Here is a 26,208-nt window from a genome sequence, read left to right as displayed (position 1 = left end):
AAGTGAAGATATATTTGGGTCAAATAAAGGTACTCAGCTTACTCTCAGGAATCACTTAGAGGGTGTTTGCTCATTGTGGTGTAAATGAGCACTTAATACTTTTAGAGGTGCCCCCTGAGATGATACCTATGCTGTCTTGGCAAGGAACTGTATCTCTGTTGCTTATTTCAGATAACTAAAGACTGCAAAGAGTAATTTGCCCTCAATTAGCAGAATATCTTATTATTATATATGTTACAGTAAGATTTAAAAAAAAAACAATATTAATACTTTAATTTCCATCATTATATTATCCTGATGTCTAAAACATCTGTCAACCCCTGTATAATGAGGAAAAGTGATTTACTCTTTTAAAATATACATAGGACTAAAATAAAGTTAAATAAACAGGTACCTGGGTGGTTGAGTCTGTTTAGCATTTGACTTTGGCTCAGGTTGTGATCTTGGAGTCCTAAGATTGAGGCCCATGTTGGGCTCTCCACTCAGCAGGGAGTCTGCTTGTCCCTCTCCCTCCACCAATCTCTCTACCATTGTTCTCTCTCTCAGATAAATAATAAAAAAAATTAAAACTAAATAAAGTTAAATAAACTCATTTAATATTTAACTATCATGCCAACTTCCCAAACTCAAAATAAATAAGTAAATAAGAATTTATAGATTGCCAAAGAGTAATTATTTTTATGATTGAGTTATTTAAAATTATTTTACCAGTCTTCATACCAGTCAGAAGCTCTCTCCTTTCAAATTCACAATGCTTTTTAAAAAGATCAATAATGAATACTGTTTTTCTGAAAATAAATAAATTAATTTAATAAAAAAAAATCAAACAAACAGAAAAAAAAGGATCAATTCAAATACTATGAGATCATTTATGTATCTAGCTATTATGGACTGAATGCTTGTGTTCCCTCAAATTCATTTGTTAAAGCCTGAACCCCCAATGTAATGGTATCAGGAGGTGGGTTCTTTGGGAGGTAATTAATTTTAAGTGAGGTAATGAGAGTAGGGTTCTTCCGATGGGATTACTTCCCTTACAAGAAACCAGAGTTTGCTTTTGCTTGCTTACTCTTGTTCATGCTTGTTCTCTCTCACTCCTCACTGTCACCACGGTATGAAGAGTTGATCATTCATAAGACAGTCCTCGGAGGAACTAAATTGTGTAGCACCTTGATTTTCCCAGACTCCAGAATTATGAGAAATAAATGTATGTGGTTTTAGTCACCCAGTTTATGATATTTTGTTACAACAGCCTGAGCAGACTAAGACATTATGTTTTCTCATGATACAAAGTATATGTTAATTTATTGATTGAGTGCACAATTTTTTCTAGGAAATCTAGTAGTTACTGGGAATGCAAAAAAACTTAAACCTACCTTTGGGAGCTTACAAATTAACAGGAGTGACAGCCAATGGCAAATGCAAAGTAAAAAATAAAGGATTCTATGAGAACATATAAGTGGGGCACATGACTTGAACTGAACTGTATAAATGAATCTATTGTCCTACCTATCAAGGTAAACACCACCTTACATATGTGAAATTTGCTCCACCTCCACACCTTGTAGTTGTACATCAGCAGTATTCTGGAACTTGAGGTTTTCATAATTATCCAACTTCACTGAAAATTTAAGACCATATAAAAATAACAGATAATTCAAAGTCAGTCCTAAAAAGTTAATTTTTGGATATGAAAGAGTAGTATTTGATATATGGAATTAAGGTTGTGGTGAAGTTAAATGGTAGTATATCCAGATTACTTAGGGATACATAAATCCTGCCTCTACCCCAGCTCATCCCTGGAAGTTTACTAGAAAGCTGTATGCATGTCTGAAAATGCTAAATTAGACAAGAACTGCTACTCTCTTATTATCCAGGTCACTACAGACTGAAATGCAAGGTTCTCTCATAAGACTAAATTAGAACATGTAATTTAGAAATGTAGAAAGGACTATACATTTGCCTCATTTCAAATTCATAGTTTACAACCAGCCTTTCACTGAACTCAAAGTAAAAAGAAGGCCTAAATCCCAGAAAGCCCATGAGAGAGAATATGCTACATATCTTTACTTTCTCAATGCTATATAGAAAAAAGAAGAAAAACAAAGAGATTCATCAGCACTTATGACACTTACTCTCATAGTAATTACAACCTAATCAATTTCCTAGTATCTAACAAATCAGATTATTATTTCACCTATTTTGGTTTGGGGAGTTGGGTGGGAAGGAGGTACAGACAAAAGTGGACAGGAAAGCAGCCAAAAGGGTAAGAGCTTCTCCCTGATTCTTTTGCTTTCCTTTCTTATTTAAGCCATTGACTTTAATGGGCAAGCCCATGATGTGGTTGTTTCCCTCAGGAAAATATAGATAAAAGGCCTATCAAAAATACAATTTCTATATTTTGTTTATAATTTAGCAGAGCTTCTACTGATCCTTCTTGGACCAATATAATAGATATTCTAGTTGATTTGAAAGTTTCAGAGATTGGTCAGAACCATAACTTAAATTACCTCTAAGGGTTCCCTGTTCCTGATGCTGAATATTGACTCCTATTCATTGGTCCAATAAATAAGAGGTAAAGTTACACTATCTTACCCTATTCTTCACAAAGGGTTATACAATAAAACAGAATAGAAGAGGGCTGAATTTTAAATATAATCAACCTCTATTCCATTATTATAAATTCCCAAAGAGACTTTAAAAACACAAAAATGAAATCTGGGAGAAATCTTATAATAAATTAAACTTCCATAGAAGTCAAAATCCAATAATCTCCTCTTTTATAGTTTTTATTCTGTGACTCTCAGCCAGGTTTTAGGGATCTCACTTACTTGCCAAAGTGGAAATGGGCTAAAACGTGGGTTATCTTCCAATAAAACTACTGTCATTTCCCTGTAGCAATTTGAAATTTGGATTAGCCAACCCCTTATTACTGAACATTTGTATTTTAAGTATTTTTGTTCCATAAAATATTACACCTGATATGTCAGAAGGAAAATTTTTCTTGTTACTAATTATTTCCTCAGAATAAATTTCTTGAAAATATGTTGCTCTGTATAAAGTTATTCATATTGTTGTAGCTTGGATTTCTTTCAAATAAAACCTAGAACAAGGGCCCATATAAGGGTGTTTTTATGGAATGTTATGTGAGATTGTAGGGTTGAGGGCCCATGGGGAGTAAAACCTAGGACAGAGGAAAAATAACAGTTACCTAGTTCTTTGTTCCACAGGAACATCTAAGAAGTCTGTATCAGATGCCTTTGTAAAGTTTCTGTTGGAGCATAAAGGGCAAAAGCGCTCATCCTTTGACTTTCATCTTCTTTGGGTTAACAGTTGTCCCATTGGGTTATTAACTCTCCCACATTTCTTGGTAGAACATATAAAAGTGCTGAGGATTCTTCCATAGGTGGCCCATGGGGCAGCATCAGAGAAAACCTAGAGCCATAAATGAGAGAAATGTGGAAGCCTCTTTGGGCAGTTAGTGTGAAGTAGGATGAAACCAGCACAAAATGTTCGCCACAGGCATGGTGAGATTCAGAACTGCTGTTGGATTATGTGAGGAGATACACAAGAAGCCTGATAAAATTGTCCATTAATGTCTATTAACCCTGACGATGGTGACCAGTCACAATCTCTAAAAAGGTTTTGATACAGGAGAAGCAGTAGAAGAATCTACAAGTCTTACTTGCTGTCACTGATTCTGATGATGTAATTAACATTCACTCATCCTTCACTATACATTCTAAATTTCTCTCACACATAACACTTTAGCAAGTCTAATTTTCTTGTTTGGAGCTGGTGGTGATGACATTTACCTCTGAGGCACCTGAGACATTAGTTTCTTCATCCCTGTTGGGTCTTGTTTGCTATATTATATATTATAAAGTATTTTCCTTTTCAGTAATCACCAGATGGATAGAGAAATACATAGATGATAGATGATAGATAGATAGATAGATAGAGAAAACTGTGCCACTTTACCTTTCTATCAAAAGTGATGATGGTGCATTTCCTAAACTCTTATCAATAACAGATATTGTTAGTAAAAACAAAATTACCAATATTATAGATGAAAAATGGGATCTTATTACTTTAATTTTGCTATTTGATTTCTAAGGAATTAAGGGTGTTTACACACAATTCTTTATCCTTTTGTATTTCTTCATTTTTGAATACCTTATTTTTCTCCTCTTATTATTCTGTCATACATTTATGAGTTGTATTGATTATGAGCTCAAAAAATATTTAATAATATGATAAGACTGAAATGTGAATGACCTTTGGTAAAGATATTTGGAGCACTAACAACTTTCTAGTGCCTTATAAATTGTACTGGGTAGATTGTTACTCATTTCTTTGCACCAGTTGTAAAATAGACCATTATAACGAACTCTTAACCACCAAACACTAGTGTTAAACCTAGGATTATGGTGAGTAGAGCATTCTTCCTATAAAAACTAAAAGGAGGGTATTTTTTTTAAGTTGTCATTTAAATTCTAGTTAGTTAACAGTGTATAGTAGTTTCAGGTGTATAATAAAGTGATTCAGCACTTACATACAACACCCGGTGCTCATCACAAGAAGAGCACTTTAAAAGTATATTATATTGATACTTCTAGACTAAAGTGTTATTAATTACCTGAAAATATTTTCTGGTTCTGCTTAGATAATAAAATCAAAGTATTTGAATGAGAAGCTCATGCATATTACTCTAATTTTCTCCACTGGTTATCACCAAGGTAGGGTATCAATTGAATTTACAGATTTATCAGTCACTTGCAGCACTGTTTATATTATGTGGGCTGCCTTAAAATCCAAGTCATAGAACAAATTTAATTTTCTGCTCAAGAGCACAGTTTAATTTACATTCAATGTGTTCTGTTGTTTAGGGTTTAGGCTTTTCAGAAAATAGTTTCAACAGAACACTTCCTGAGACAGGTTATAAATTCTAAGTTGCAGAATATCACTGAAGAAATTTAGAAGTTACCTTTTCATTAACTAAGCCCAGTATTTAAATTAACTTTTGAGTAGAAATTATAAGAGGCAAAGTTTGGTTCAAAATAAGAAGAATAGGGACACCTGAGTGTCTCAGTCAATTAAGTGGCTGCCTTTGGCTCAGGTCATGATCCCAGGGTCCTGAGATTGAGTCCGGAAACAGGCTTCTTGCTTAGCAGGGAGCCTTCTTCTCCCTCTGCCTCTGCCTGCTGCTCCTCTGGCTTGTGCGCCCGCTCTCTCTCTCTCTCTCTCTAGCAAATAAATAAATAAATAAAATATAAAAAAACAGGAAGAATAGTTTATTAATTTTAACTACTTAAAAATAGAGAACACTACCTCAAGACAGTTAAGTTCTCAATCACTATCCATGTTACATGTCCAGAAACTCCATTGTTCTAGAGGGAACTCATACTGGAAGTGAGAGGTTGACCTAACACACTGTCTGCATAAGGATGCACTAGGCTCTGCACATTAACAAACCACTATAAAAGTAGGCTTAGGACAAAAATGTTTCTCACAGTGGCTCAGTTGGTTAAGTGTCTGCCTTCAACTCGGGTCACAATTTCAGTGTCCTGGGATCAAGCCCTGTGTTGGGTTCCCTGCTCAGTGGGGAGTCTGCTTCTCCTTCTCCCTCTCTACATGCTCTCTCTTTCTCTCAAATAAATAAAATATATTTTTAAAAAGTTTCTCACATGCTAAAAGTACAAGGGAAGTTGGGGGGGCTTGGGTAGTGTACATCTGCTCATCATCATTAAATAGGGACTCAGGTTGATGGAGTTTTTATCTTGGCATGAGCTTCCATTATCACTAGAGCACTGGAAAGGGAAGATGGTGAATCACACAATATCTCAACATTTCTCCTGTAAATGACAGTCCATTTTATTGGCCAAATAAAACATTACCTAACTTCAACAAAGGCTGGGAGTGCCATCTTGCCATGTCACTATAGAGAAACCTAGATCTGTGAACAGCCCTAGGAGCAAGCACAGTGCCCAACTATTTTTCATTTCTGGAACTATTTTGCTTCCAAATATCAGAAAATTAATAGGTGGATATAGAAATAGAACCCACTTTAGTATAGTAGAGACTCAACTTGTCTACCTTCTGTGTCTCTATGAACGTGTTTCATGGAAGCAAAGGAGTGAATACAACCAAAAAATTAATGGATGCTGTCTTTGCTATAATATCTGGATGAATACTGCATCTTTTGAGGATGTACAGAGAGAAAAGAACCATATATGGAAACTTAGAAAAATAAAAATACTGCAGAACATGTTAAAGAGAAGATGCAGATGTAAACTACTACCAAACCTAATTATAATCTTCTAAAGAATACTTTTTCTTTCTTTATATATCATAAGAAATCATGAATTCTATGTAATAGCAACAGAAATATTAAAAGCTATTATATACTGACATGAAAAGCCACAGATGGGTCAAAGTAGCAGACAAGAATGGAGCCCTGGCTACCTCAAAGAGAATCATTCAAAATATTTCTATAATCTGCATACTTATTTATATATGTATTATCACCATCAAATTCAAGCCACCATAATCTCTAGTTTGGAAAATTTCAATGATCTCTTAGTGTCCCTGCCTTATCTTCTATTGCTACAACTAATCTTATTTCCAAACTGCAAATATACTGATATTTTTAAAATGTAAACATTATATTGTTACTCCTTTCTTTTTTCTTCTTTTACTCTCTCTTCTTTTAATTGATGTATAATTGACATATAATGTTATATTAGTTTCAGGTGTACAATATGGTGATTCAACACTTCCATATAGCACTTGGTGTTCATCACAACAAGGAGGACATTGTACAACATGATTTGATATCTGTATACATTGTGAAATGATTACCATGTAAGTCCAGTTAACATTCTTATATGCATACATAGTTACAAAAAGTTTTTTTTCTTGTGATGATGTGCTTTCTTATTCTTAGCGACTTTCAAATATTCAATACAGTATTATTAACTACAGTCATCATGCTGTACATTACATCTCCATGACTTACTTACTTTGTAACTGGACATTTGTACCTTTATCCTCCTTTTTTAACACACCTCAAGTCTTCCACTTGCACTAGAAAGCTAACTTTATCTCTCTCTCTTAACCATGACTTAACAAGAAACTTAATGATTCGGTCTTTTTCTACCTCTCCAATCCCACCCTATGCCAATGAGAGGTGTACTTACTCCATCAAGCCAAATGAAGGGTTTAAGAGGAGATTTATGTGTATTTCAGTGGGGACATCTCGAAGATAAAGATGCTCATACCTGATTTATGTCTAAAAATGAAGGTAGGGGAGCCTGGGTGGCTCAGTGGGTTAAGCCTCTGCCCTCAGCTCAGGTCATGATCTCGGGGTCCTGGTTTCGAGTCCCACATAGGGCTCTCTGCTCAGCACAGAGCCTGCTTCCTCCTCTCTCTCTGCCTGTCTCAGCCTACTTGTGATCTCTGTCTGTCAAATAAATAAATAAAAATCTTAAAAGGAATAAAAAATGAAAGTGAAGGATTGAGACAAATAGGGGAGTAGAGCAGAAAGGCACAGCTGTTTGGAAATAGCTTGCCCCTTCAGAGATTGACTATATATAGAAAGATGTGTGCTTCCCATGTTTCCTGTGGGCTAAATGTGGATCCCACAGAAGGAACTCAATTTGGGTCATCCCAATGGAAACACTGTAGGGACAAAGTGACCCAAAATATAAAGTTAATAAATGTGTTCCCTTCTATGGCTGTTTTTACAATTAAAAATTTTGTGTGGGGGTTCAGCAACTTTTCTATGATAAGCATATGCATAGTTTTCTTTTTTTCATATTTTCTCATATACTAGTGATTTTTAAGTGAAATATAGTTGACATATAATCTTACATTAGTTTCAGGTGTATAACATTGTGGTACTACAACTCTATATCTTATGCTATTCTCACTACAAGTGTAGCTACCATATGTCACCATACACTATTATACCATTGACTATATTCCCTGTGCTGTACCTTTCATCCTTGTGATTTATTCATTCCGTAACTAGAAGCCTTTACCTCCCACTCCCCTTCACTCATTTTTCCTATGTCCCCAGTCCCCTCCAGTCTGGCAAACAATGGTTTGTTCTTTGTATTTATGGGTTTCTGCTTTTCTGTTTGTTCATTTGTTTTTGTTTTTGTTTGTTTGTTTTAGAGCCCGCAATAAGTAACATCACATGGTATTTATCTTTGTCTGACTTATTTCACTTAAAATACTACCCTCTAGGTCCCCCCATATTGTCTGATAACAAGATCTCATTCTTTTTTATGACTGAGTAATATTTCTGTGTGTGTGTGTGTGTGTGTGTGTTGTGTAAGAGAGGGAGAGAAGAGAAAAATTGTGTGTGTGTGTGTGTGTGTGTGTATGATTTCTTCATTCATATGTTGATGGACACTTGGGTTGCATTCATATCTTGGCTATTATAAATAATGCTGCAATAACATGAGGTTGCATATATCTCTTTTTTGAGGAATTGTTTTCCAATTTAAATTTCCACTAACAGTTCATGAAGACTCCCTTTTCTCTACATCTTTTTGAATTGGTGTTTTTGTTTTCTTTGGGTAAATGCCCAATAGTGGAATTATTAAATCATATGGTGTTTCTATTTTTAATTTTTTGAGGAACTGTTTTCCATAGTGCCTGCACCAATTTACATTCCTACTAACAGTTCATGAAGTTTCCTTTTTCTCTACATCCTTGCCAACAATTGTTATTGTCTTTCCGTTATTAACCATTCTCATTGAAGTGAGGTGTTAGCTCATTGTGGTTTTGATTTACATTTTTTTCTAATGACTAATGATATTAAGCATTTTTTCATGTGTCTGTTGGCCATCTGTGTCTTCTTTGGAAAAAATATCTATTCATGCCCTCTGCCAATTTTATAAGTGGATTGTTTATGGGTTTTTTGGTGGTTTTTTTTGGTGTTGAGTTGTATAAGTTCTTTATGTATTTTGGATATCAAATGTTTATCAAATATATGATTTGCACATATTTTCTCCCATTTAGCAGGTTTTCTTCTCATTTGATTAGTGATTTCTTTTGCTGTGTGAAAGCTTTTTACTTAGGTGTAAACCCATGTTTATATTTGCTTTTGTTTTCCTTGTCTGAGGAGACATATCTAGAAAAATTTTACTAAGGTCAATGCCAAAGAGGTTACTGCCTATATTTTCTTTAAGGAGTTTTATGGTTTTGGGTCTCATATTCAGTTCTTTAATTCATATTGCGTTTACTTTCATGTGTTGTGTAATAAAGTGGTCCAGCTTCATCATTTTGCAGGTAGCTGACCAGTTTTCCCAGCACCATTTGTTGAAGGTAGTTTTTCTCCATGTTACATTCCTGCCTCTGTTATTGTAGTTAGTTGATCATATACGTATGGGTTTATTTCTAGGCTCTCTATAATATTCCATTGATCTATGTGTCTATTTTTGTGCCACACTTGATTACTACAGCTTTGTAGTGTGTCTAGAAATCTGGGATTATGATACCTCCAGCTTTGTTCTTTCTCAAGTGTTCTTTGGCTATTTGGGGTCTTTTGTGTTTTCATTCAAATTTTAGGATTATTTGTTCAAGTTCTGTGAAAAGTTCTGTTGATATTTTGAGAGGCTTGGTATTGAATCTGTAGTTTGCTTTGGATACTATAGACATTTTAACAATATTAATTCTTCCAATCCATGAACATGAAATATCTTTTCATTTGTGTTGCATTCAATTTATTTCATTAATTTCTATACTACAAGTACTTTCTTTGTATTTATCCTTGGGGTAGCACATTCTGAATCTGTAGCTTGATATTACCTCTCAATTTTGGAAATTATTAGGCATTGTCTGCAAGGATTGTTGTTGCCCAAATTTCTATTGTTCTTTTTTTGTGATACCAATTACATGTATGTCAATATTCTTCCTTATGTCCCATATGTTTTTTATACTTTTTTCTATTATTTTGTTTCATAACATAGTCTTTCTTTAATTCTAACATATATTTCAATTTGTTTCTTTTCCTTTCATTTTTAATATGCTTTTAAACTCATCCATTAGGTCTAGTTTTAATTATTATAATTTTTCATTCTAGAATTTCTATTTGATTTTTTTAACTTCAATTCTTAGTTCTCTACTAAATTCTTCACCTTGTCATTGAACTTCTTAAATTGTTGATTATTTTTAAAACTACAATTTCCAGACTTTACATGAGTTTGGTTATATAGTCTATTTTTCTTAGTTTTTAGTAAAAATTTTTATATGTTTTATTTTAGGTTGAATGCTGATTATTGTTCATGAAAAGTAATTGAGATTATTTGAGGCTCCATCTATGGTTCTCTGTAAGGTCAGTCTGAATGGACTAAGACAATCCTGGTACTAATTATAAATATTTCGTAACACATTTAAGAAAAAAAAGTATTTTAATATTTATGTGTATGCAATCACTTTGGAATATAAATTTCCCCTCAAAATTAATTGCCATAGCTATCTGTTGTAGATTAACTCAACTATAGATATCCTCAGAAATCTTTGCTATAGACAGAAACATTAATTTGCTTTTAGTTGCTATACTATGAATAATGGATCTTTCTCATAAATTATGGTGACTAAAAGTAATACTTTTCCTCTTTTCTTCTGCTCTGAGAACCATATGAAAATGCTTTCACAGTTTGTGCTTCCCTGAATTAACATATCATCCTGGGATATCACAATTTAAATAATTGATCATTCTTTATTGGTTGATTTATTGATATATTTACTCATTCAATATTTATTGAACATCAACTTTGTGTTAGGCACATCACTAAGATGCTGTATATATAGTAGAGAGTGAGATAGCCAGACAAAGAACTAAAATGCAACATTTAATGCCATAATTGAGAAATGTGCATAGTACAAAAGGAGTAATGGAAAAGAAACTAATTCTGCCTAGGAAAGTCAAGGAAGGTTTCAAAGAGAATAGTTAGACTTTTAGCTAACTTTTTAAAAATTCTTAGGGATTTTCAAGTGTGTTGCATCCTACAGGCTCATACAAAATGGTTGCTAAATTGTGCCTTGAGAGAGATGTTGAAGAGATTAGGTGCTTAGGATGTGAAAAGGCTCCAGAGATGAAGAGAGAATAATAGCACTGAAGGATTCTGATCAATTCAGCATGACCAGAACTTGAGGGTGGGATAGCGATGGCGGTCAAGAGCAGGAAGATGGTGAGGCGTAAGGCCGGTAAGAAAAGCATGAATATGATGGTTCTTAAAGGCCATGGTCACAAATTTGGCCTTCACTTTGTAGGAAATGGATATTCATTAAAACATTTTAAACAAGGGGGTAACATGATCATATTTACACTACAAAAGATAATTCTGGTTGCATCCTAGAGAATGGCTTGGAGAGAGGCAAGACTTAGATGCATGGAAGCCAGAGAGGAGACTGTTGCTGAGAGAAAGTTTTGAGAAAGTTAGGAAGAATGGGAAAAGAGAGATGATCATCTAACTGCTATCTTTATTACAGTATTACCTCTGCTTCTCTTCATACATCTATTTCATTTCCCATTCATAATCTGAATACTTGAGGCTACTTCCTTTCTAGTGAAAAGAGTATTTAGTAGACAACTCTGTTTCTATTTTACTGATACTTTTCAAATACTGGGAAAAAAAGTTCTTGTTCTGATTTTGGTAAATTTTAAATATTTTAAATATTTAATTTAAATAAGTTAACTCACATTCGAAGAGCACAGATTTTGCAAAGAGTTTTACAAAATGGATGCCTCACATATATATTCAGATCATGGTGAGGCTTAATTTTGCTAATCTATTTTTATTGTTTTAAAGATTTTATTTATTTATGTATTTGAGAGAGAGAGTATCATCCAGGGGAGGGCCAAAGGTGGAGAGAGAAGTAGACTCCCCGCTGAGCACAGAGCCTAGTGCAGAGTTGCAGAGCCAAGGTGGAGGCCAATCTGGAGACTGACATGGAGCCAACTCCACGACCCTGAGATCAAGACCTGAGCCAAGGTCAGACACATGACTGAAGCACTCAGGCACCCCTTGTTAATATATTTCAAATCCTACAATATGAGCAGAGATAGTTTTTCTCTCTCATCTATGCATATATTTCACATAAAAGACATTCCACGTTCATCCTAAAATACGAACCAGAGAAATAATTTAATGAAAAAAAAAATCAAATTGTACTCAGGAGGGCAATAATAAATGGCCCAAAGGAAAAAAAACCCACTTTTTCAAAAATGTCACTTATCAACTCATTATATAATGTTAATAACATACCTGTAAAGAATTTTGTAATTTAAAATGGTTTCACATTAATTCTTTAATTTTAATTAAAAGAAAAACATTTGTAAAAATTTGGCCAAGAGTAAGACCACAAATCTTAATGTGGAATTAAAATTATTTCTAGGATTCCTTGTTTAATTATAAGGGAGATACCTGCTGAGTACCTACTATGTGTTTGTGATTATTCTGAATGTACTGGAGAATAATGGGTTCATATAAAGTTTCTCCCTTGGTTATGCTATTGTTCTGTCTATTTTCCAACTGGGGAATGACAAATCATTAAATAAACATATAATTTAGTATTAGGAAGAACTATTATCTAAATATCTAGAGACACAGTTTTTATTAAGTTGGGATTTTGAGTCTGGAAAAAGTCTGGATTTATATCATAGATTTTCATTTCTAGGCAATGCCTAGGGAAAAAAATCCCTTCCCGATTTTAAGAGAACTGCTTTAATTCTCATGTATAATATTGCCAAGATTTTCATTTCTAGGCAATGCCTAGGGAAAAAAATCCCTTCCCGATTTTAAGAGAACTGCTTTAATTCTCATGTATAATATTGCCAAGAGAGAGTTTTACTACATTACATTATATATGACAATGTATTTTATTTCTAAAATGATAACATTGTTATGATTAGTGGAAATGTTAACTTGAGCATTTCAGACCAATCTTGTTTTGTTCAGGAACTGATTAATTAGATATAATTTTCTCATGGTCTTTTACTGCATTAATTCTGGCCATTTTTCTGTTTCTTATTACATATTTCTACTACCAAATGGTTAGAAAAATGAGAAAACTTTTAAGAAGTCTGTTGCATTACATGCCTTCCAATTTTTTTTCTTATATTTTTACTTTAAACAATGCATATTCCACTGAGGGGTGAAAGGATTTGTGAGCATCTGGGTCCTTGTCTGCTGCCACCTGTGACAACCTGCATTAATCTTTTAATCCTTTCCCCATTTCCTGAAAAACACTGACAAAGTTAATCAGTCACAAAGTTAATTAGAATTTAGTTCCCCTAAAATGGCTCATCATCTTCAGCAATTCTCTGTGCCACTGGAAGATACAGTTTAGAGAGAATGGTTGCAGTGATGCTTATCGAAGTAATTGAAAAACGGGGGGGTATATTTTAGATTTAATCATTTTTTGAGTTCCAACTTTGGAGTATGTTATGAATTAAACTCTGTAACACAAAAAGATATGCTGAAGTCTTAACCTCTAGTACCTATAAATGTGATCTTATTTGGAAATAGGGCAAGACTAGGTCATTAGGATGGGCCCTAATTCAATACGATTGATGTCTTTATAAGAAAAAACAGGTGTGGAGACTATACAGGGAGAACGCCATATGAAAAACAGAGGCATAAATGGGACTAATACAGCTGAAAGAGAAGGAGTGCTAAGGGTTTCTGGTCACTAGCAGAAGGCAAGGAAGGATTCTACCCAGAGTCACAGAGGGAGGGTGGTCTTGTTGACACCATCATTTCAGACTTGGAAGTCTCTACGGCACTAAGAAGATAAATTTCTGTTGTTTTAGACCATCTATTTTGTGTACTTTATTACAGTCATCATAGGAACTAATATAGAATGTAAATATATTATTTTCTTCAAGGGAATAAGTAACATGTAGCAATGTTGACTACAAGATACAGAGTTGAATGAAGCCAAGAGGTCAAAGGTCAGTGACCTTTTACTTCTTTTTTTTTTTTTTTTAAGATTTTATTTATTTATTTGATAGGCAGAGATCTCAAGTAGACAGAGAGAGAGAGAGGAGGAAGCAGGCTCCCCGCTGAGCAGAGAGCCCGATGCGGGTCTCGATCTCAGGACCCTGAGATCATGACCTGAGCCGAAGGCAGAGGCTTTAACCCACTGAGCCACCCAGGTGTCCCGACCCTTTACTTCTAAAATATAGTCTGGTTCAAGTGACGAAGTGATTGCTATTTTCTAAGTAGCTTCAAGGGGATGGATAATCCGTAATCTTCTAACTTACTTTTTCTTTAAACTTTTCATTTTAAGAACTAAATGATGTCATATCTAAGTAGAATTACATGCAGTTAAATGTTTGGATACTACTGTATTTTCTTGGACTTCAGAAAGAAAGTGATGAAAGAGTTAAGCAAAAAGGTATGTCTGATCCCACTCTAAAATATAAGTTAATGATTAAACAGGGATAAATGTTCTCAAAAAATGGAGTTATGACTATGAAGGAAGAAAAGATTAAAGTACCCAAAACAATCAATGAAACTACAAATGAAACTTTTTGTGAACCTGTATTTGTAAAGATTTCTGATTGTATCAGAAAGGATTGTGAGAAGAGTGTTTACACAGGTAATGGCCAAAATGAACTGAAGTTTGAGGTTAATGGTAATATTGATGAAAAAAAAGAAAAAGAGAAAAGTTCTTATTGTTAAAGTTTTTTCAGAATTTGTGATCATTGCAGAGCATTTTTAAAATGTCATTAAAAGAATCTGAAAGCAACGTGAGTATATAAGTCAATAAAGAGGTTCTATCTGCCCTGAACAAATTTGTCAGTGGAATTCCAAATTTCAATGTTTGCATATCAGGAATCATAAGGGAATATATAAATGTTGCCAGGTGATGAAATATAATTGATGAAAGCAGTGAGAGTTAATCTAGACAATAAAAGGGAGGCATCACAGCTTTTAAAACCTTGGAATTTGGGGGTTTGGAAAGATGGTAGAGTAGAAAATTTCCAGGACCTTTATTCCCCACAGAAATGACATTTTTTAATTTTTACTTTTTAAGTTTCTATTCATTTATTTGACAGACAGAGATCACAAGTAGGCAGAGAGGAAGGCAGGCAGAGAGGAAGGCTCTCCGCAGAGAGCCCGATGTGGGACTGGATTCCAGGACACCGAGACCATGACCTGAGCCGAAGGCAGAGGCCCCAACCCACTGAGCCACCCGGGCGCCCCAGAAATGAAATTTTTTAAAAACCCTAAATACTGGCTTAAATAACTTTATGGGAACTCCGAAAAACGAAGGATTATCACATATATATGAATTTTGTATGATATCGGTAAATGATTTGCAAATGTTTTCTCCCATTCTATAAGTTGTCTTTTCACTTTTATGTTAGTATAATTGGATGCACAGAAGTTTTTAATTTTAATAAAGCCTGATTCACCTTTTTTTTTTTTAAGTTACATATGCTTTAGGTGTCATGTCCAGGAAATTACTGCCCAATCCAAGACAGAAAGGTTTATATCCATTTTTCTTCTAAGAAGTTTATAGATTTAAGTCTTACATTTAGGTCTTTAAACAAACTTAAGTTAATTTTGCATATGATGTGAGGTAATCTAACTTCCTTTTTTTGTATGCAGATACCCAGTTGTCCTGACACCTTTGTTAGACTGTTCTTTACCCAATGAATTGTCTTAATACCATTGTCAAAAATCAATTGACTGTGTGTTAATTTCTAGATCTTCCAGTGTTCCATATGTTTATCATTATGCCAATGAAACAATCTTAATTACTATAACTTTGTAGTAAGTTTTTAAAATTAGGAAGTATGAGGCTTTCAATTTTGTTCTGCCTTTTCAAGATTGCCTTTGCTATTCTGAGGGTCTTGCATTTTCATATGATTTTTAGAATCAGTATGTCAACTTTTGCAAAGGACAGCTCTGATTTTGATAAGAATAGCATTCAATCTATCCATCACTTTGAGAATTCTTGCCATTTTAGCACTATTAAATGTTCCAATCTACAAAGACAGGATATCTTGCCCTTTATTTAGGTATTTAAAAAATTTCTTTCAATGGTACTTTCTAATTTTCATTGTACAAGTTCTGCATTTCTTTGTTCAGATTTATTCCCAAGTGCTTTACTATTTTTCATACTACTGTAAATCAATTTTTAAATTAATTTTCTGATAGTTACTTCCTTGTACATAGAAATACAATTGATTTGGGTATATTGATCTTGTATTCTGCAATCTTACTGAAGTCATTTAAGAACCCTAATATTTTTTCTGTGAATATTTTGGGCTTTTCTACCTACCAGATCATGTTATCTGTGATACAGTTTTAATTCTTCCTTTCCAATCTCAATGTGTTTTGCTTATTTTTCTCACCTAATTGCTCTGGATAGGACCTGCAGGACAATGCAGACTGAAATGGCAAGAGCAGACATTCTTGTCTTGTTTCTAAACATAAGATTAAGTATTATCTTTCAGTAAAAAACATTGTGTTACATACACATTATTTATAGTTGCCCTCTTCGGTTTGAGGCAGTACTTTTTTGTTTCTAATTTATTCATTTATTTTTATCACGAAAGAGTGTTAGAATTATCAAATTCCTTTTTTGCATCTGTGTATTAGATTTTTTTCCTTTTTCTATTAATATGGTATATTATGATTTTCATATTTTAAATCAGCCTTGCATTCTTGAGATAAATTCCATTTGGTCATGATGTACGATCTTTTTAATGATCTAATCCACTGCTAGATTCAGCTTGCTATAGTATCTTGATGATTCTCTTTATTATCTTTATGATCTATACTCATAAGGAACTTGTTTTTTTTTTAAAGATTTCATTTATTTATTTGAGAGATCAAGAATGAGAGAGAGAGAGCATGAGAGAGGGGAGGGCCAGAGGGAGTAGCAGACTCCCTGCTGAGCAGGGAGCCGGATGTGGGACTTGATCTCGGGACTCCAGGATCATGACCTGAGCCGAAGGCAGTTGCTTAACCAACTGAGCCACCCAGGCGCCCCATAAGGAACTTGTTTTATAGTTTTCTTATATTCTTATCTAGTGTTGATATTGGGGTAATGTTGGCCTTATAGAATGAGCTGGTAAATATTTCTTCTTTTGTTTCAATAAGAGTTTGAAAAGGATTGGTGTTATTTCGCCCTTAAATCTTTGGTAGAATTAGGGAAGCCATCTGCTTCTAAGCTCTTTTGAGCAACAGGAAATTTTTTGATGACTAATTTAAGGTCTTTACTTGATATAGATCTATCAGACTCTTCTTGGTATAGTTTCAGTAGTTTTGCATTTCTAGGGATTTGTCCATTTCATCTAAGCTGTGTAATTTGTTGGTATATCATGATTCACAGTGTTTCCTTATAGCCTTTTTTACCCCTGTATGGATGGCTGTAAAACCCCTGCTTTCATTCTTGATTCTACTTGATTCTAGTAATCACAGTGTTCTAGTGTTCTCTCTATCTCTTGGTAAGTATTAGCTATAGGTTTGCTAAATCTGTTAGTCTTTTCAAAGGATCATGTTTTCAATTAGTTTTCTTTATTGTTTTTCTTTAATTTATCTCATTTATTTCCACTCTAATGCTGATTATGTATTTTCCCTACTTCCTCTGTGTTTAGTTACCTCTATTTTCTGGGGTCTTAGGTTGGGAAGTTAGTTTTGTTTTGTTTTTTTTGTTGTTGTTGTTAGAGAGAGAGGGAGAAAAAGGGTGGGGGGAGGTGCAGAGGGAGTGGGAGAGAGAGAATCTTAAGCAGGCTCTGTGTCTAGTGTCCATAGTGTATTTAGAGCAACAGGGGGCTTGATCTTACAATACTGAAATCATGACCTGAGTGGAAATCAACAGTTGGACTCTTAACAAACAGCCATCCTCTTCTTTTTTAATGTGTTTTCAGCTATAAATTTTCCTTGAAATGCTACTGTTGCTGTATTCCATACATTTCATGTTGCATGTTTGTTTTCACTTATCACAAAATGTTTTCTAATATCCCTTATGATTTCAATTTGACCCATTGATTATATGGGAGTATATTTCTTGATTTCTACATATTTGTTAATTTACCAAATTCCCTTGTATTTGATTTGTAATTTAATTCTATTTTGATCAAAGAACAATGAGTATGCTTTCAGTTATTTTAAATTAATTGAAAAATGTTTCATAGTGTCATATATGATCTATCCTTGAGAATCTTCCAGGTGTCCTTGAGAAAAATATATGTTTTGCTGTTTGAATTGACATGTTCTATAGATGTCTATTAGGTCCACTTGCTTTATAGCTTTGTTCAACTCCTTATTTCTTCATTGTTCTTCTGTCTAGTTCTATCCATTATTATAAGTGGGGGTATTTGAAATCTTCAACTATTGTGGTGAATTTTCTATATCCCATTGAAATCTATGAGTTTTTATGTTATGTATCATGGAGCTCTGTATTTAGATCATATATGTTTATAATTATTTTATCTTCTTGCCTAACCGAACTTTTTATCATTATAAAATGTTTCTCATTGTCGCTAATAAATTTTGTCTTAGAGTCTATTTTGTTTGACCTTAATATAGGCACTCCCAGGTCTCTTTTGGCTACTGTCTGCATGGTATATAATTTTCCATTTCTTTATTTTCAGCCTATTTGTGTCTTTGAGTCTAGAGTTTCTTATAGAAGGCACATAATAAATTTCTTATTTCACTCTTCCAAACTATGCGTTTATTTAAAATGTTTAACTCAAGGTGCCTGGGTAGCTCAGTGGCTTAAGCCTCTGCCTTCTGCTCAGAACATGATCCCAGAGTCCCAGTATTAAGCCCTGAATGGGACTCCCTGCTCAGAGGGGAGTCTGCTTCTTCCTTGGACCCTCCCATGTCTTGTGCTCCCTCTCTTTCTCTCAAATAAATAAATAAAATCTTTAAAAAACTTTAACAAACAAAATGTTTAACTCATTTACAACTAATATAATTACTGATAAATAGGATTTGCTTCTTCCATTCTGTTATTTGTTTTCTGTCTTACATTTTTTGTTCCTCTCTTCTTCTGTTGCTATCTCCTGTGCTGTTAAATAATACTTTTTTAAAAGAGTTATTTATTTCATTTTATAAAGAAAGAGAGAATGAGAAGGAGGAGGGGCAGAGGGATATGGAGAGAGAGAACCCTCAAGCATACTCCCCACTGAGTGCAGAGCTCAACCTGGGGCTTCATTCCAGGACCCTGATATTGTAACCTGAACCAAAATCAAGAGTCAGGCACTTCACCAACTAAGCTACCCAAGCTCCCCTAAATAATACTTTCTAATGCATTATTTTAATTTTCTTATGGAATTTAGTATATTTTTAAAATCTATTTTTGAAATTACTATGGGCATTACAATAAATATCTTAACTGATAATAATCTATGTCAGATTAATACCAATTTAAATTCAGTAATACACAAAAATGTTTCTTCTCTGTATCTTTATTCTTATTTTCCTTCTTTGTGCTACCATTCTCACAGAAATTAATGCTTTATATATTCTATGTCAATCACCACACATTTGTAAGTATTGCTTTATTCAGTTGTCTTTTATATCTGAAAAAATAAGAAAAACATTACAAACAGAAATGTATTTAAATTGTCTCTTTCTTTTACTTAGTAGTTACCTTTACCAGAGCTCCTCATTTATTCATGTGGATTCAAGTTACTCTCTAATATCATTTCATTTCATCCTGATATGAATTACTATCTGAGTTCATTTGCTTTCAGCCTGAAGAACTCCCTTTCGTATTTCTTGTAGAATTGGTCAGCTAACAATGATTTTTTTGCACCTGGGAATGTTTTAAGTTCTCCTTTATTTTTTGAAGTACAGTTTTGCTAAATATAGAATCCATAGTTTGTAATCTTTTTCTTTTAGCACCTTAAATATGTCACCTCACAGTCTTTGCTACATGGTTTCTAATGACAAAACAACTGTAAATGTTATTGAGGGTTCCTTGTACATAATGAATCTCCTTTCTATTGCTTCTTTAAAGTTTCCCCCTTTATCTCTGGCATTTTACCATTTGACTATGATGTGTCTGTAGATCTCTTTGAGTTTATCCTACTTGATGTTTGTTGAATTTATTGGATGGGTTTCTAACATTTTTCATCAAATTTAGAAAGATTCTCGCTATGGTTCAAATAGTCCTGATCATTTCTCTCTTTGTCTTTTTTTTTCTGGGAATCCTGTTTTATACATGTTGTCCTTAATGGTGTCCCACGGATCTCTGAGATTCTATTCATTTTTCTTCATTCATTCTTTCTTTCAGTTTCTTTGGATACTTCAAATTGGGTTTTCTTCAAGTTTGCTTTTTCCTGTATGGGCTTGCTCAAATCTGTTGTTGAACCCCTCTAGTGAATTTTTCACAACTGTGAAGAAATCCTATTTTTCTTAATAATTTCTTTTTATTGATATTCTCAATTTGGTAAGATATCATTTTCATATTTATTATTATTTTTTAAAACGCGGTTTCCTTTATTTCTTTGGGTAACCTTAAAATAGTTGATTTAGAGTCTTTACACAATATCTGGGTATTCTCAGGCAGAATTTTTATTAATTACTTTCTTTCCTTTGTATGGGCCATACTTTCTTGTTTCTTTGCTCAACTCATAAATGTTTTTGTCAAAAACTGAATGTTTCAAATGCTGTAAAAACTTTGATAATCAGATTATCCTCCCTATTCAGGGTTTGTTGCTATTGTTTTGTTTTTTTTTAAATTTGTTGTTTAATTACTTTTCTAAACTAATTCCATGAAGTCTTTGTGGCATGTGGCTACTCAATTAATGTAGTGGTTTTATGGAATCAATAATTCTCCTAGTCTTTCCCACAGAGCTCTTTGTGCTTGGTCAGACCCACATTTAACACTCAGCCAGGTAACTGAAAACTTAATCTATTGGATTCCTCCAAAATTCATATTTCTCTTTCTGCTTGTGCAAAGTCTCAAGGTTAACCAGAGGTGAGAGATTAATGCCTTCTCATATTTTGCTTGGATATTCACACAGCTCTAGACATGTGCATAAATATACACATAAGCCTCTACATTCACAGGAATGCCTCAGAACTTTCCAAAGCCTCCTTGGACATCTTAATTTCTAAATTTTTTTAAAAAGCTTTTGGATAGCCTGCCTTAGGCAGCTACAAGTTAATCAATTTAATACTTCCCTTTCCTTTCCATCATTTCTTTATTTTTCTTTTTACATATGCCCCCAGGGAGAAGTCTTTTCATGCTGGGCAAGTTCCATATCTGGTCAAATAAAAACAGCTTTGCGAGTGGGATTTTTCAGGGAACTACTAGACAGGTCGAATAGTGACATTTCTCTGATAATGAGGCTTTGAAGGGCCTCCAGCCCCATTCTGTTGCTTCTAGAGGGTGTGAAGCCCCATTTTGCCACCTCCAGTGGCTGTGTGGCCATTCCTTTTCATCAAGATTGAGGGTTGTTGGTTTTCAGAGTTACTATGGAACTGAAGGGGGAAAAAAGATGGTAATGAGGCAAGCTAAAACCCACAAAAATTGCTCTTTTTACTAAGACTCAGCTTTTTGTTTTTTTTTTTCTTTCTCGAATAAACATTTTTCAGACTTTCGCAAGATTTTGGTGAATTTCCATAATTCTGAGGAATTTGAATCTCTGTGTTTTTGCCTATTTTTTCATTGCTTTCTTTTTAAACATTTTTGGTATAATTTTTTATTGTGTTATATTAGTCACCATAAAATACATCATTAGTTTTTGATGCAGTGTTCCAAGATTCATTGTTTATGTACAACACCCAGTGCTCCATGCAATATGTGCCCTCCTTAATACCCACCACCAAGCTCACCCATCCGCCCATCCCCCTCCCTTCTCCCCATCCTCAGTTTGTTTCTCAGAGTCCACAGTCTCTCATGGTTTGTCTCCCCCTCTGATTTCCCCCGATTCAATTTTCCTTTCCTTCTCCTAATGTCCTCCATGTTATTCCTTATGTTCCACAAGTAAGTGAAACCATATGATAATTGACTTTCTCTGCTTGACTTACTTCACTCAGCATAATCTCCTCCAGTCTCATCCATGTTGATGCAAACGTTGGATATTCATCCTTTCTGATGGCTGAGTAATATTCCATTGTATATATGAACCACATCTTCTCTATTATCTGTTGAAGGGCATCTCAGCTTTTTCCACAGTTTAGCTATTGTGAACATTGCTGCTATGAACATTGGGTAGGTTTTATTTATTTATTTGACAGAGAGAGACACAGTGAGAGAGGGAACACAAGCAGGGGGAGTGCGAAAGGGAGAAGCAGGCTCCCTGCTAAGCAGGGAGCCTGACATAACTCTCACCCCAGGACGCTGACATCATGACCTGAGCTGAAGGCAGACACTTAACAATTGAGCCACTCAGGTGCCCCTTTTTATTGCTTTCTTGAAGAAGAGAATTTCCAGAGGTTCTTCCTCCACCATTTTTGGTGACCTTCCTCTTTCTGGTTTTGTATGTAATTTTTTATTAGAACACAGCCATGCCTATTTGTATATTGGTGGTGTATTATTTCACATTATCATGGCAAAACTAAGAATTCATAAGAGAGACTGTATAGCCTACAAAGTAAAAAACATTTACTATCTGCCCTTTTACAGAACAAGTTTGTTTACAAGGCACTTTTATATAATGGTAGAGGTTAAACTAATTCAGTTGTTTCTAACCTGTATTCCATTAGAATCAAAAGTGTGATGCTGTTTTAAAATTTAGATGAAAGGCCCCACACCCAGGAAGTCTGATTCAGTAGATGTGGGATACAACCAGCAAGTCTATATTTTTAAAGAATTTTGATGAAGACAGTCCTCTCACTGGGAACAACTTAATTAACTGATTTTTACTGTCCTTTCTAAATCTATGATTCTATATGTTAGACATATTATATTAGGCTTAGTTTTTTTAAAGGTTTTATTTATTTATCTGAGAGACAGAGAGAGACAATCAGAAGGGTGATTAAGCCAGCTATGACATCAAAGATAACTTTTAGGTGGTCAACAATAAAAACAAGAATAATGGGGTAGTCCCTACATAACTCAACAAAATACTACAGATTAGGTGGATTAAATAAAAGAAACTTATTTAGACATAGTTCCAGAGGCTGGAAGTCTAAGATCAAGATGCCAGAATGGTTGGTTTCCTCAGAGGCATCTCTCCTGGGCTTGCTTTCCTTCCTGCTACCTTTTCCCATGGTTATCCTTTTGTGCATACACATCCCTGATGTCTGTTCCTATTCTTTAAGTTCCCTACTCATATTGGATTAATGCCCAATCTAATGACCTCATTTTTTTTAAAGATTTTATTTATTTATTTGACACAGAGAGATCACAAGCAGGCCTCATTTTAACTTAGTCATTTCTTGTATACTTTATTTCCAAATACAGTTATATTCTGAGCTATTAGAGGTTACAACTCCCTTGTATGGATTTTGGTGGAAGACAATTCAGCCCTTAATATGGGTGATGGCAGAGTAAACTATAATTTACAATATTCATATTTATCTGAGCTTGTGTGTCTTTTAAAAATTATATAAGTGAAAAAATATATAGAAAAAATAGAGGGAAATGAAGTCAGATCACATAAAAATGATGGAAACAGTAGAATGATTATTCACAGAAAGTTAGAATGCAGCAACAATAGTAGGAACAATGTAGAGATAGTAAAATCCATTAGCTAAGTAGTGCTTTAACTGCATTCCACAAGCTATGTGTAGCTTTTGTTATTGTCATTTTCTTCAAATTATATACTCATTTCTATTTTCATTGTCTGTAATCCATTAATTACATGAAATGTGTTTTTTAAAATTTCTAAATCTATGAGATTTTAGTTGTCTTTCCATTATTGATTCTGAATTTTAAACATTGTGGTAATGGAGTGTGGTCAGTATACAGTTGATCCTTGAACAATGCAAGGGTTGTTGCAGTGCCAACCTCCAACAAAAATCTGCATATAACTTTTGACTCCCCCAAATCTTAACTACAAATAGCCTACCATTGACTAGAAGCCTTACCAGTAACATAGAAAGCAATGAACATGTATTTTGTATGTTATATATATATATATATATATATATATATATATATATATATTATATACTATATTCTTACAATAAAGTAAGCAAGGGAAAAGAAAATGTTATTAAGAAGATAATTAGGTTACTGCCTATATTCTCCTCTAGGATTTTGATAGATTCCTGCCTCATGTTGAGGTCCTTTATCCATGTCAAGTTTATCTTTGTGTATGGTGTAAGAAAATGGTTTAATATTAATCTATACACAACTGTCCAATTTCCCCAGCACCATTTATTGAAGAGACTGTCTTTTTTGCACTGTATATTTTTTCCTGCTTTGTCAAAGTTTATTTGACCATAGAGTTGTGGGTCCATATCTGTGCTCTCTACTCTGTCCCACTGGTCTATGTGTCCGTTTTTGTGCCAGTACCACATTGTCTTATTGATCACAGCTTTGTAGTAAAGCTTGAAATCAGGCAACATTATGTCCCCAGTTTTTTCTTTTTCAGCATTTCCTTAGCAATTCAGGATCTCTTCTGGTTCCGTACAAATTTTAGGACTGTTTGTTCCAGCTCTTTGAAAAATGCCAGTGGAATTTTAATAGGGATGGCATTGAAAATATAGATTCCTCTAATCAGTATAGAAACTTTGACAATATTTATTCTTCCAATCCATGAGCATGGAATGCTCTTCCATCTTTTTGTGTCTTCAATTTCTTTCATGAGTATTCTGTAGTTCCTCGAGTACAGATGCTTTCCTTCTTTGGTTAGGTTTATTCCCAGGTATCTTATGGTTCTTGGTACTATAGTAAATGGAATTGATTCTCTAATTTCCTTTTCTATGTTTTCATTGTTACTGTGTAAGAAAGCAACTGATTTCTGTACATTGACTTTGTATCCTGCCACATTACTGAATTGCTGTATGACTTCTGGTAGTTTGGGTTGGTGTCTTTGGGTTTTCTGTATAAAGTATCATGTCATCTGTGAAGAGAGTTTCACTTCTTCTTTGACAATTTGGATACCTTTTATTTCTTTTTGTTGTCTGATTGCTGTTGCTAGGACTTCTAGTACTATGTTGAACAACAGTGGCAAGAGTAGGCATCCTTGTCGTGTCCTGATCTCAAAGGGAAGGCTGTCAGCTTTTCCCCATTGAGAATAATCTTCACTGTGGGTTTTTCATAGTAACCTCTTTGACATTGGCCACAACAACTTCTTTCAAGACATGTCTCCAAACACAAAGGAACAAAAGCAAAAATGAACTTTTGGGACTTCATCAAGATCGAAACCTTCTGGACAGCAAAGGAAACAGTCAACAAAACAAAGATGTAACCCATGGAATGGGAGAAGATATTCACAAATGACACTACTAAGGGCTGATATCCAAGATCTGTAAAGATCTCTTCAAATGCAACACACACAAAACAGATAGTCACGTCAAAAAATGGGCAGAAGACATGAACAGACACTTCTCCAAAAAAGCACACAAATGGCTAACAGACACATGAAAAGGTGTTCATCGTCATTAGCCATCAGGGAGATTCAAATGAAAACCACGTTGAGATAACACCTTACACCAATTAGAATGGCTAAAATTAACAAGATAGTAAACAACAAGTGTTGGAAAGGATGTGGAGAAAGGGGAACCCTGTTACACTGTTGGTGGGAATGCAAGTTGGTACAGCTACTTTGGAAAACAGTGTGGATATTCCTTAAGAAATTAAAAATAGAGCTACCCTATGAACCTGCAATTGCACTACTAGGTATTTACCTCAAAGATACAGACGTGATGAACAGAAGGGCCATCTGTACCCCAATGTTCATAGTAGCAATGGTCACAGTCGCCAAACTGTGCAAACAGCCAAGATGCCTTTCAGTAGATGAATGGATAAAGAAGATATGGTCCATATATACGATGGAGTATTGTGCCTCCATCAGAAAGGATGAATACCCAACTTTTATATCAACATGGATGGATCTGGAGGATATTATGCTGAGTGAAATAAGTCAAAAAGAGAGAATCAATTAACATATGGTTTCACTTACTTGTGGAGCATAAGGAATAACACAGAAGACATTGGGTGAAGAAGAAGAGAAGAGAGGGAAAATCGGAGGGAGAGATGAACCACGAGAAACTGTGTACTGTGAGAAACAAACTGAGGTTTTGAAAGAGAGGGGCTGGGGAGTTG

The sequence above is a fragment of the Neovison vison genome, chromosome X, assembly GCF_020171115.1.
Source record: "Neovison vison isolate M4711 chromosome X, ASM_NN_V1, whole genome shotgun sequence".
Classification (NCBI taxonomy): Eukaryota; Metazoa; Chordata; class Mammalia; order Carnivora; family Mustelidae; genus Neogale; species Neogale vison.
The sequence above is the reverse complement of the archived record's forward strand: the minus strand, read 5'-3'. Positions refer to the sequence as shown.